A 12,500-nucleotide genomic window follows, 5' to 3' on the forward strand; every position below is an offset into this window, starting at 1 on the left:
CACATCAACACAGCTTTTTTTCAGACACATTTTAGACGCATTGCAACTTATTTTTCATAAATTAAGCATTAAGAGCGTGTCTGAATCCACTTTTGCTATTGTAAGGACAGAAGAACATGGTTTGCACCCAGCGCATGGTCTAACAGGGCTGTGCTCATTCTCTTAATGAGTTCTGGGTGTTTTGAGCATAACGTGCATTAAACCAATCTCATCTCTCATTCCCTTTAAGAGTCAGTTGTGTCGCTCCATGGTGCATTTGCTATTTACATGGCGACTTTGTAAGTGTAAAAACGGAACGCTTCACTAGTGAGAAAACAGTTAAACAGAGCATCTGCAGCGCAAGGATAAAGAACGAGCCTCCTCCATTCAGCCTCTTTACTTTCTCTCTTTACTCCTATACTTTGGTGGAGTGAGGAAACGGTGGAAACTCACTCCACTGAACACATTCATTAGCCCACACATTTAACTTCATTAAGCTTAAAGATTTATGTCAAATTTATTTATAAATTCAGTTCTAATCTGCAGCAAAGGAATAAATGAACAATAATAACAAAGTGTGGTCAGAAAACTGAGTTAAGGGCCGATCACACCAAAAATGCTTTTTCCGTTGAGACTAGGCATGTGACAATAACCGTTTTTAAGGTATACCGCGGTGAAATTTTCTCTAATAATGTTCCTACGTTATACATAAGATTTTTATTTGCTCTTTTTAGGACAACAGTATCTTCAAAAACAATTGAAACTAATAAAAACAGCAGAAGTCAAAGATTCATTTTAATTATTTAGCCTGACATGTTCACTGTTCCAAGATATTATAAAACTTTAAAAAATAAAATATACTGTTTTCAAGGGGGAATAAGTTTTTGTTTTTTACCCAGACATTTAAAAAGAATATATTTAAGAGGAGTAAGCACAATACCGTGATATTTTTATCCAAGGTAATCATACTGTCAGAATCTTATCCCATGCCTAACTGAGAGGCGCCTTTTTTGAATGATTTACTATCAGCTGTAAGTGTTTTGCGCGCTGCTTATGCACCCTGTGCACCTCAACCGCCTGCTGCAGAAGTAGAAAAAAGTTAACACTGTGTGATCGGCCCTTTATATCCAAACACACGTCCTGTTCTTATGCCCAATAGGTGATGCAGACGTCTCCAAAACCTTACAGGTGGACAAATCTACACTTGATAATCTACGTTTATTGAAACAAATATAAATCTGCAGTTAATAGACAATAGTGCTAATAATAATCACATTATACAGATGCAGATGCTCATGAAAAAACTGAAAAAGCCCCTTGTTATGTATTTGTGTTTTTTGTGCTCTGTTGCTCTGTGTTTCTCTCTCTCTCTCTCTCTCTCTCTCTCTCTCGCTCTGTTCTCCCATATCTGCTTTCATGTATTCTCAGGTTCCATTCATTGGTCCATTCAGCTGTCAGTCAATCCTCCCCGGTTACGTCACTCTTACATCATATCCAATAAGCAAAGACCACCCGTGTTAAAAGCGCGTTAGACCACTCGCCTTCCCTTGCTTGCATTTTTCTCTTTTGCTGCTTCGGCATTTGTTTGCATTTGTCGTGTGCGTTTAGAAATAACCCTGTCTAACTGTGTTTTGTTGTCGCTCGTTTCTGTGTGCACGTTATCCGTCCGTTATTCGTACATCGTTCTTAGTTTATCGTTGTTTACGAGTCTTGGACGAAGCGGACAAGTAAGAAGGTCACGTGACACATTTCGCAACACTTAGGACTACTCTGCTGTACAGCGTATTATGTTAGGGGCGAGCGCCACCCCTTGTACTTTTTGGATAGCTAGATAGTAGGGGTGTCAAAATTAATCGTTTCTTCGGTGCACCGCGATGCAGATGTGGACAATAAGGTATCGGTTCAGTAATAATCATAACCGGTTATTATGTACTGACGTCATTTATCTTCTATGCGCTCTGTCGCGAGAGAGGTGAGCGCGAGTATTTACAACACTCAGCCAACTCAGGGCCGGCCCGTGGCATAGGCACCATAGGCAAATGCTAAGGGTGCTGTATATCCAGGGGGGCGCCAGAAATGAGCACGGTTCAGTTGGTTTTGTTTTCAAAATTCCTGACACACATTCAGTTATAGACGGCAATAACTCAAAAACCTCTTACCCTAAAAAGATCTAAAGTGTGTTTCCTACAAAAAGACAAAGCTGGCTATGTTTCACAGCTGTCTTTTTATTTTTTTTTCGCTCGATATTACGACCACTGCTCCGTTTAAGCCCTCGCAATATTTGTTTAGCCGGAAGAGCTCGCACTGAGAGGAGCTCTCAGTAAGGGACCGTCGGAAAAGTGCTTCTTTATTTTTCGTTTTTTTTTTCGTTTTTCTGCTCCGCTCAGCGCGAACTCTCCCTGTTGCGAGGGCTTAAGTGTGTGCGTGCGTGCGTGCGTGCGTGCGTGCGTGCATGCGTGCGTGTGTGTGTGTGTTTGTTTCTTTGGTGCTGTCTATGTTTGTGTATGTGTTTGAATGAGAGATAGTGTGGTACTGTGTGTCTGTGTGTTTATACAAACAGCTTGTTATAGCCTCCCCCCAAAATATAACACTATATATGGAAAGCATCGTCAATGCACCGTGATGCACCGAGATATCGAATCGAACCGAATCGAAGGCATGATAATGGTAACCGAACCGAACCGTGAGACCAGTATAGGTTCACACCTCTACTAGAAAGAGTAGATAGTCAGGACTCGGAAGATCTTCGCGTGTTAATTATACTGTTTTCACATAGTTAGTTAACTAGATGCTTCTGGGGAGTTAGATTTGGTTTGAGTTTTGTTCTTTTCATTTCTTTAGCGCCGCCCGCGTCCCTTCTGCCAGCTCTCTTGTTTTTTCCCGTCTTTATTTTGTCTCAGTGTTGTACATATTGTAAATAGTATATCTTTGCCTTTCTCACTTTTTCTTTATTTTTAATTAATTCGTTGTTGTTGTTGTTCACTTTGGGATGGTAAATAAAAGCACACATTTTTTGGCATTACTTTGGTTGTCTTTCCACTCATTCACTGTTTATATAAATATATATTTAATTAAATAAATGTCAAACCCCACAACCCTAGACTAACATCAGGGGTTTGTAACACCCTCGAGGTGAAGAAGGCATGGAGGCAGTGGTGTTTATATTAATGTAGAACATAATCATTTCTGGATCATTTAAATCCTTTAATTGTGTTCATCTGTAAAGATATTTGTGTATTGCTGTACGTCCTTTGTGTATTCAGCAATGTGTAAGTGTTTGGACCTGCATATGTGCATAACTAATGCGCTGGACTTTACAGCAGCTTTTAGTTGGTCAATGGTGCGGTCTATTTCAGTTCTTCAAAATAGCAACAGGTCAACAATGCAATAGTATCTGGATGAAGCCTCTATGATGCAAGCTGAGATTGCATCACTCAGCGATGCAATGTCAGACACAATGCACTCAATGGAGTGAGTGACGTCACTGTGACGGGTAGGGTTAGATGTGGGGTTAGGTGAGCGGATTAAAAAGCATTGGATGCAGCTCATATTGCACTGCAGACAGACCCCTCTCCAACAATGGGCTTTAACACACCTGCTTTATAGACCAGCACACCCATCAGTCCACAAAGCAGCACAAATGGAATCACTATTTAAACAACGTGGTGCAAAACCTGAAAATGACAGCTGTGCTGGTGTGAAAATAGCAACAAATCATGCCAAACATGTCTTGTGTCGGGTGTACGATAGGGCCCTTAGATTCCTTTCGCCCCCACGCCAAGATATTGACTAAAAGTCTCCAACAAATCTAATCAGAACTTGAACATGCGCCACCAGGAAGTTGCAATCCAGCATTATCCATGTTATATTTAGCCATGTGTTTTGTGCTCCATATATAACTCAGGCCTTGCTTGCGCCGTGTATGTTCAACAGGAGCCTCGAGCGGCGTTTTCTCTCTCTGAAGGATCCGTATCACAGACCCGAGTGCTTATTAGACCCTGCTTGGTTGCTTCAGAGAAAGGCTGTCTGCAGCCTCTGGGCAAAGCATCAACAAAAGAGGAATTGCATTATCTTCCTGCTCTCCTCCATAGCAAAACGCGACCACCCACTCCACCTAAACCCCCCCGGGACAAGTGTTGATGCAAGTCCAATTGTATTTGCTCGTCAAAATTGCATTACTCTTGATGGAGGGCTTTCGTGGCCTCCTGACTAGGCATGGCAGCATTTCAAAACAACATTTGCATGAACGTGCATTCAGTTGAGGGCATTCTTTTCTTAAGTGAAGTCTAACAGATTCAGGAATTTTTCACAGTATTTCCTATAATATTTTTTGGTCCCACTTTATTTTAAGTGACCTTAACTACTATTACTTACATGTAAACATAAATACAATGTACTTACTGTGTTTATAATGTATTTGAGAACACTTCTGGTGCTTTTGAGGTGAGATATGATTACGGTTAGAGACAGGTTTGGTGGTATGGATAGGTTTCAGAATGGGTTAAGGTGTGAGGGATGGTCAACAGTGTAATTATAAATGTAATTACAGAAACTAATTACTGACGTAATTACATGCAAGTATTTCATTAAGCATAAGTACAATGCACAAACATGTATTTGCACAATAAGTACAATGTAACTTATTATTAACTACAGTGTAAGTACAAATTAGTTAAGACCACAATATAAAGTGGGACCTATTTTTTTCTACTGGAGAAAGTCTTATTTGTTTTATATTGCAGGAATAAAGGCATTTTTTTAAAATGTTAATACCATTTAAAGGTCAATATTATTAGCCCCATTAAGCAATATTTGTTTTGGATTGTCTCTAGAACAAACCACCGTTATACAATGACTTGCCCTATTACCCTAACTTTACCCTAAGTAACCTAGTTAAGCCTTTAAATATCACTTCAAGCTGAATACTAGTGTCTTGAAGAATATCTAGTCAAATATTATGTGCTGTCATCATGGCAAAGAGAAAACTAATTAGTTATTAGAGATTAGTTATTAAAACTATTATGATTAGAAATGTGTTGAAAAAAAAAATCTTCTCTCCGTTAAACAGAAATTGGGGAAACAAAAAAACTTTTTAAAAAATTGTTTCAAGCTTACATTCATTCATTCATTCATTCATTCATTTTCTTGTCGGCTTAGTCCCTTTATTAATGCAGGGTCGCCACAGCGGAATGAACCGCCAACTTATCCAGCACATTTTAACGCAGCGGATGCCCTTCCAGCCGCAACCCATCTCTGGGAAACATCCACACACACATTCACACACACTCATACACTACGGACAATTTAGCCTACCCAATGTCTTTAGACTGTGGGGGAATCCGGAGCACCCGGAGGAAACCCACGCGAACGCAGGGAGAACATGCAAACTCCACACAGAAACGCCAACTGAGCCGAGGATCAAACCAGCGACCCAGCAACCTTCTTGCTGTGAGGCGACAGCACTACCTACTGCGCCACTGAGATCAATAAAAGTCACTTTGTTAAGCTGCAGAGTTAAAATTCTAACATCAAATATTTCCAGAGTAATTTCCAAGGTCAAATAAAGCAATCAAAACATAAATTGACAGATAAATCATGCAATATTAGAGGTCAATAATGATTCTGATGTTAACTGTGAAAGTAAGTTTCCCTCCATCCTCCACATCACCACCACCACCAGGTCGGCCTCGTCTCCACTCAGGGGGTTGGCTTCGCCCTGCCTTCATCTTCAGGCAGGATCTGCCAGCTCATCAGGGGTCGCCACTATAGACGGGGCTTACGCCAAAGAACTTTATGAAAGGACCATAACAAACTCTCATTCATGCAAACAATTCACAATAAATGTTCAAATGTTTATCTGCCTCCTAAAGTCTTTCTGGTAGAACGAGAGATCCTCATCATGGATCTGCAGCCGCCAAATCTGTAGCAGCTGCGTGATGCTATCATGTCAACAAGGAGCAAAATCTCTGAGAAATATTTCCAGTAGCTTGTTGAATCTATGCCATGAAGGATTGAGGCAGTTCTCAAGGCAAATGGGGGTCCAACCCGAAACTAGTTAGGTGTACCTAATAAAGTGGCCGGCGAGCGTACATTGCCCATACATAAGCAATTCTTGAACATTTTAGCTGATTGCACAAAATCTCTACTGGAGGTGTCAGTGTCAGTATGGTTAATAAAACACTGTAGTATTCACTATAAATGACTATGGTATATTCTCATGTGGGTGTCTGAGAGCTGAAAATAGATCTGGCAGCAGATATCGCAGCCTCTGTTACTCTTCACCTTGTACTTTTTTGCTAACATTTATTATTATTTATTTAGGATATGTGTTTTCTCATTCTGATTCCACAACTAATAAATTGTTAAAATTACTTTAATTAAATAGTAATTTTATAAAAAAGTATATACTGTGTTTTTTGGAAGAGTGCACTTGCATTATGATGATATTATATTGTCTGGCATTATATAATGAGTGGCATAAAATGGGCTTCAAATGACAATAATATAATTTAATGCAATGCATTTTGATGCAATATATCCTACAACAAAAACAGGTATCGTGACAGGCCTTACTTCGTATATGATTCTGGTGAATAAAATCTTTCTCAATAACAGAGACGCTGCCAGTCATTTGGCTCCATCAAAACAGATGTCATGCCTGTCTTCACCAATCAGGCCTTGGCAAACATTAAGAGGTGAAGAGGCCTCTTTGACATTCAATTTAATTAAATGGGATTTAATGGGAATAGCAGAGGCACGGAGCATTAGATGGCCATCGAGTCCTGAGATGACATTGGCATGACTTTGAGAGGAAAACTCAAGTGGTTTCGTTAAAGGAATAGTTCAGTCTATAGTGTAGTTACAATGAAGGAGATCTGAGGCTTTGACATAAAGACAATGCAGCAGACATTAAAATGCCACATATTATTCTGTATATTATAAACTACACTGTAAAACATATATGCTAATTCACATTTATTTGAAAATAAGTATTTTTTATGTTCATTTACATATGTAAATTGTATTATGGGATGTAGATTTCTGCTCTATTGACTTTTGATGATGAAAATTCAAAGGTTTTAGTGATTTAAAACAATATAGTTTCAACAGTTCACACTTAGCTGATGATTTACAAAGCTTATTTGGCATGCTGTCCCGGGAGAGAGCCCCGAGCTCAAGGGCTCCTCGAGCCCGGGGCTTCCTCCCGTTGACAGAGCAAGAAGGGAGCCCGAGCTCGGTGGATCTCAGAATTCCCCTGCTGCTGTAGCTAAGGGAACACAAGGGATTAGACAAAGCTTGATTGTTATGTATGTTGAATGTCTTTGGATGGTGGGAGGAAACCGGAGAACCCGGGGAAAACCCACGCGGACACGGGGAGAACATACAAACTGCCCACAGAAACACCCACCGGTCCTATGGAACTAGGGCCGGCAGTATTCTTGCTGTGTGGCTCGCAGTGCTAACCACTGGACCGCCGTGCCGCCCAATCACAGTTAAAGGAAGAGAATAGGGGAGGAGGGGGGTTTCTTCCAAACGAAGATAAAGTGAACTGAAAACTGAGGCTATTTATAGTGGCTTAGGGCTCATATGATTGGAAGATTACTGATTAGCAAATGCGAGACTGGCCGTGATAAATCATAAGCACGTGATCCTCTCGAAATTAGTTTATGAATAAACTTCACGTATGTTTTGTTTTGTTTGCTTTATTTATAAAGATAATTTAGATAATTTAGATAATTTAGACAGATGTTGACCAAAGTGCTGTACAAAAAGACCAGCATACAAATAAATACTTTTATGCAGAGTTGAAGTCAGAATTATGTGCCCCCCTGAATTATTCGCCACCGTTTATTTTTTTCCCCCATTTCTGTTTAACGGAGAGAAAAAATTTTTTTCAGCACATTTCTAATCATAATACTAATAACTGATTTATTTTATCTTTGCCATGACAACAGTAAATGATATTTTCCTAGATATTTTTCAAGACACTTCTATTCAGCTTAAAGTGACATTTCAAGGCTTAAGTAGATTAATTAGGGTAACCAGTTAAACTCTGCTGCTATTTTGGGATTTCCAACTGGATTTTGCCTACCCAAATTTAAAAGCTTCCCAAATCCACATGCAGAGGTGTAAATGCAAAAATTTGCTATCATTTTAAAGAAAGCCTTTTGAATTTTCATAAAACACTATTAAAAGTGTTTAAAATATCTGTATATGTCGTCTGTGTTATAATAAACACCTAATAAAAGAGGCTCTTTTGTATTTTTTTTGTATAAACTCAAGTTTGAAAGTGTACCTTTTAGGTTGTGTGTGGTCTAGCGTGCTGTAATTAATGTTGGTGGTTCCTGCACATGTCTGTAATCATAGGAAAACAGTAAAAGGTCTCTACTATAATCTATGCAAAAGTTATTGTGTTCCAACTGATGAGAGGTGCTGTACAAGCCACAGGGAGCGATCATTGTTTTCATATTTCACTATTCTTTTGTTTAATCAAACATAATTCACTGTGTTTGGACCATGTCAGACATATAGACCTTTTTCTAGGAATGCAAAATTACCCATGATGCTTTGCGTGTATGCGCAATGAGAATGCGAAGAACTTCCGGTCGGCAGCTGATGCGTGTAAACAGTCACATTTGGACAGCTGTGAAACGATAGTTTTACTCTATTTGACCTGCTTTTATCCTCTTTGAACTAATACTGTTGTCCATCAGCAGCATCTCCTCGACTGATCATTTAAAGAAATGTGATCTAATAGGATGGAAAACAGCTGCTGTGAGGCGTTTCCCCCTCGTTGTCAGACGGCATCTTCTGCAGTTTAAATGAAGCCTCGTCATCGCTAAAGTCAACATTTTCTCTTTATTTCAAATATATAACCAGCCCAAACTAATGTAGTTCACCAAAATGTTTGACACACACACACGTAGCCTGTACTGTGCCACTGACACACTGATTTAATAACTGTGACAAAGTGAAAATATAGACTAGTGTCATTTCCAAATGACAGAAAAACACAAACCGTGGTGAAAACAACACACGAAATAAAACACAAACGGCTCGCGATTAGAATGAACAGCAAATCAGCAGCAGAGGATCAATAACAGACTTTTATTGCTCATTTTTGTAAATTGCACGACTTTCATACCTGTTAAGTTTCATGCCAGTACACTCTCTCTCTCTCTCTCTCTCTCTCTCTCTCTCTTTCTCTGTGTGTGTGTGTGTGTGTTAAAGAGCCGCTGAGCTAACAGCTGACAGGCCGGGAACGCACACACACACTGTATTTCTGACGGCAGACACGTGAACTAGGAGAACGTTTTTCTCGTATTTCTGACGCGCTTGAACCACACGTGACAGATTATAACGGCTTTAACAGACACATTTCTAAGTAGTGTGTCACAAAAACACTCTGTTATCCATTAAAAACGTTATTGAAACCCATTTTCGGAGCGCAAATAACCAGTTGTACATGCTGTAAACGAAAGTCTTTAGCATTCTACTGGAAGACGCTGGTCGCTATGGCGCCCTCCATGCAGCAGCCATGAAAAAGGTCTATAAAAGGATTACTTATGCACATCACCTCAAAAACAGAGGAGAAATGGCCCTGAAGCGCAAAGCATAAGGTAAGAGATGACAGCTGTCTGTGCTATCTGGGGCTGCTAAGTGATCATAAATGTATTGTATTCAGAAATGATTATTCTAATCCTCATAGACAAGAAAAAATACAGTAGCGACTGCAGGTTGAAGGAAAGCAGTGGAGTAAAAGTACAGATACAGCACTAAACATGTACTCAAGGGAAAGTAAAAGTTCACATTTATAAAACTACTTAGTAAATTACAATTCCTGAGAAAAACTACCCAATTACAGTCATTTGAGTATTTGTACTGGTGACCGTACACTCAAAAAATGTATTCATTATATTTACTAATTTTTGTAAGCTAAACAATTTATACGGGCTGATTTTAAACAAGCAGACTAGATGTAGCAGTCTTTACTTAATTTCATTCATTCATTCAGTCATTCATTCATTCATTCATCTTCTGCCGCTTTTCCGGGGCCGGGTTGCAGGGGCTGCAGTCTTAGGAGAGAACCCCAGACTTCCCTCTCCCCAGACACTTCCTCCAGCTCCTCCGGGGGATCCCGAGGCGTACCCAGGCCAGCCGAGAGGTTGCCTTCCGTTGGGACCTGCCTGGAACACCTCCCTAGGTAGGCATCCAGGAGGCATCCAGAACAGATGCCTGAGCCACCTCAGCTGACTTCTCTGGATGTGGAGGAGCAGCAGCTCTACTCCAAGCTTCTCCCGGGTGTCAGAGCTCATCACCCAATCCATAAGAGTGCGCCGTGCCACCCTTCGAAGGAAACTCATTTCGGACGCTTGTATACGAAATCTTAAAAGATCCAAAGCTTAATTTGTTTGTTTAAATTCAGTCCTTATATAAATTATTTGCAACCACTCACCTTAACGAAATGTAGTAAACCCAATGAATCATTCTCTTTCAGTGTGTGTTAATGTTTGCTCCGAGCCAGTCGTGCGGTGCTGCGGTTTCCCGGTGTTTAATCACACTGAGATATCAAAACCACCAGCCCTCTTGAGGCAATTACCAAGTGTTACATTGCAGATTAGCAGATTTCCTTGCCACAGGCCCTTCCTGATCAAACTTCCCAATCAAACATTGAATAAGTCATATAAAACCAGCTGAATCAATCAGCCTTGGGGAGAAAACCCAACATAAGTGGCGAGATTGATCGGCTAAATGGAATTTAAAACAACTTTTAATAGAAAGCATTTCACTATCAAGACAGTCTGCGGTGGAGTGATGAAAAGAGCAAACGCTTCCGTCATGTGGAGTATCTTACAGACAAGTGTGTTTCATTAGATATGCTTTTTTACCAAAACACAGTTCACAAACACTTTTAAAAATCTGTAAATTAGCAGTGTTCAGTGTTTTGTGATTCACGTTTTTATTTTTCCTCGTTTGTTTATGCGTTTGAGTTGCATTTTAGGAGCTTGATCTTTCTTCCAACAACTTTAAACCTTGAAAAGGTTACTTTTCTGAGCATGTGTAATAGTTTGCAGTGCTTTATTGTCTGGGTTGGTTTTGTACAGTGCATCAGGAGAGTATTGAAAGCGCTTTACTTATTCCACATTTGTTTATGTTTAAAGCCTTTTTCCAAAATTGATCAAATTTATTTATTTCATCAACATTCTACACACAATCCCCCATGATGACAATGTGAAGAAAGAGTTCTTGAAATTGTTGTAAAATTATTATAATTTAAAAAGCTGTAAAATCACATGTACATCAGTATTCACAGGCTTTGCTAAATACTTTGTTGATGCCCCTTTGGCAGTGATTACAGCTTCAAGTCTTTCTGAATATGATGCCACAAGCTCTGCACATCTGTCTTTGGGAATGTTTGCCCATTCCTCTTGGCAGCACCTCTCAAGCTCTATCAGGTTGGATGGGAAGTGACAGTGTACAGCCATTTTCAGATCTCTCCAGAGATGTTCAATAGGATTTAGGGTCTGGGCTCTGGCTGGGCCACTCAAGGACATTCATCGAGTTGTCGTGAAGCCACTCCATTGAAATGTTCACGGTGTGCTTTGGGTCATTGTCCTGCTTGAAGATGAACCAACGCCACAGTCAAGAGCACTCTTGTGCAGGTCTTCATTCAGGATGTCTCTGTACATTGCTGCATTCATCTTTCCCTTTATCCTGACTAGTCTTCCAGTTCCTGCCGATGAAACACATCCCCACAGCATGATGCCAACACCACCATGCTTCACTGTTAGCCTGGTGATGAGCGCTGTCTGCTTTTCTCCAAAGGTAATGCCTGGCGTTCACTCCAAAGAGTTCAGTTTGAGTCTCATCAGAGCAGAGAGTTTAGTTTCTGATGGTCTGAGAGTTCTTCAGATGCCTTTTGGCAAATTCCAGGTGGGGAGTGTCTTCCGTCTGGCCACTCTACCATACAGATGCCTGATTGGTGGATTGCTGCACAGATGGTTGTCCTTCTGTAAGGTTCTCCTCTCTACACAGAAGAACGCTGGAGCTCAGACAGAGTGACCATCGGGTTATTGATCACCTCCCTGACTAAGCCCCTTCACCCCCGATCACTCAGCTTAGATGGCCGGCCAGCTCTAGGAAGAGCCCTGGTGGTTCCAAACATCTCAATGAACAGTTGCATGCATGTACTTTGTGTTTATTTACTCTTTTAAATTGCATTATGGGGTCTTGATCTCTGCTCTGGCAAATACTGGTGCTGAAATTGTGTGTTGTAAAATGTATTTTTATTGATATTTTAGTAGTTTGCTTATATATTGAATCAAAATATCACAGAATGAGTCGCCAATTTATCCAGCATATGTTTTACACAGCAGACGCCCTTCCAGCTGCAACCCAGTACTGGGAAAAACCCATTCACACTTATACACTACGGCCAATTTAGTTCATCAATTCCCCTATAGCGCATGTGTTTGGACTGTGGGGGAAACCGTGGGGAAACTGTGGGGGAAACACCCAGA

General features: G+C 40.3%; 1 protein-coding gene across 5 annotated transcripts in view; it reads right to left on the bottom strand.

Moving 5' to 3' along the window:
* Positions 1 to 12,500, bottom strand: part of unc5a (unc-5 netrin receptor A) — a 521,085-nt gene that overhangs the window by 188,995 nt on the left and 319,590 nt on the right.

Source organism: Danio rerio, chromosome 14 (assembly GCF_049306965.1).
Source record: "Danio rerio strain Tuebingen ecotype United States chromosome 14, GRCz12tu, whole genome shotgun sequence".
In the NCBI taxonomy this organism is placed as follows: domain Eukaryota; kingdom Metazoa; phylum Chordata; class Actinopteri; order Cypriniformes; family Danionidae; genus Danio; species Danio rerio.